Source organism: Chlorocebus sabaeus, chromosome 7, assembly GCF_047675955.1.
Source record: "Chlorocebus sabaeus isolate Y175 chromosome 7, mChlSab1.0.hap1, whole genome shotgun sequence".
Lineage (NCBI taxonomy): Eukaryota > Metazoa > Chordata > Mammalia > Primates > Cercopithecidae > Chlorocebus > Chlorocebus sabaeus.
This window is the reverse complement of record NC_132910.1, coordinates 14,284,303-14,285,780: the sequence shown is the minus strand read 5'-3', so window position 1 is coordinate 14,285,780 and position 1,478 is coordinate 14,284,303. Positions and strand designations below refer to the sequence as shown.

Sequence of the window (1,478 nt, the reverse complement as noted above, 5' to 3'; positions counted from 1 at the left end):
CTCATGAATCACATGTTTTTTTCCTTTTACTAATTTTCTACTGTAATCCCCAAACTCTTCATCAGTTCTCTGTTACATGGCTATTTTCATGGAACAGAAAAGCTGATTTTGATGTAATTAAATACATCAATTTTAGCCTCAGGTTAGTGCTTTGGGGGTTTTCTATCTTAGATGGAATTCTACAATCTTTCCAGTAAATATAATGTTTGTTGTAGGTATTTGTCACATGACCTTTATAAATTGGGACATTCTCTTTTAAACCTGATTTTCTAAGAGTTTTTATTTTTAATCATGAAGTTATTGAATTGTATCCAATGCTTTTTCTGGCTGTATTATGACCATCCTATAGTTTTTCTCCTTTAGTATATTCATGTGGTGAGTTACATTGGCTCATTTTCTGATGTTGAATCAGCCTTGCTTTCTTGTTTTAAAGGATTTTTAATATTTTAATACAGTTCAGATCAGTGTTTGGTTCATTTCAGCTCCTTCACTGCAAAACCAGGGGCAGGAACTAGTTCAGTTTCTCTGCCTTCTCTTTGTCGGTGATGATCAGGGTATAAAGGAATCTGCTACATGGAACTTTAAACTTCACATTGTCCTTATTTTTCTTGATCTTGACAGATTTGGCATCCTTTCACCAGGCTGTAAGCAGAAAATCCTTGATTTATTCAATTTTCTGAGGCATGGTGATAAGGCACACCCAGTGCAGACTCATCCTTGCTTTTATGGAGACAAAACTTTCCTAATTTTGTGTTATATCTAAGATAATAATATCTCACTTAATAAAAAAAATTATTGTTAGGGGCAGAGCAAGATGGTGGAATAGAAGCCTACACCTTTCATCCATTTCACTGCAACACCAAATTTTAATAACTACCTGCCCATGGAAAAGCACCATCACAAGAACCAAAACTTAGGTGAGGAATCATAGTACCTGCTTTTAACTTCATATCACTGAATGAGGCATTGAGGAGTGCAGGAGAGAGTCTCCAGTCACGGACACCACACTTTCCCCATCTGCTGGCAGCAGAGAGAGGTGCAGAGAGAGAGAGAATCTGTGCACTTTGGGGAGGGAAAATGCAGCAACTTGGGGATTTTACATTGAAATGGGTGCTGCCCCATCACAGTGGGGAATAAAGTCTTGCTGGCCTCAACCAGCACCTGCACACAGAGGGAGCATTTGGAATAGCCCTAGCCAGAGGGAATTGCTCATCCCAGTGGTAAGAACTTGAGTTTTTCAGCAAGCCTCACTACTGCAGGCTGAAGTGCTCTGAGGGCCTAGGTAAACTTGAAAGGCAGTCTAGGACACAAGGACTGCAATTCCTGGGCAAATCCTAGTGCAAGGCTGGGCTGAGAGCCAGTGAACTAGGGTGGTACCCAGTGAGAACTACTTGACCTAGGGAGACACTAGAGGGCGCAGCTAAGGAAGTGCTTGTGCTACTCCTCCCCCTAGGTCCAGGCAGAGCAGTTTGAAGCAA

General features: G+C 40.9%; 1 pseudogene; it reads right to left on the bottom strand.

The window, feature by feature from the left end:
* Positions 1 to 331: 331 nt before the first annotated feature.
* LOC103235671 (large ribosomal subunit protein eL38 pseudogene) lies at positions 332 to 685 on the bottom strand (annotated as a pseudogene).
* Positions 686 to 1,478: the final 793 nt, after the last annotated feature.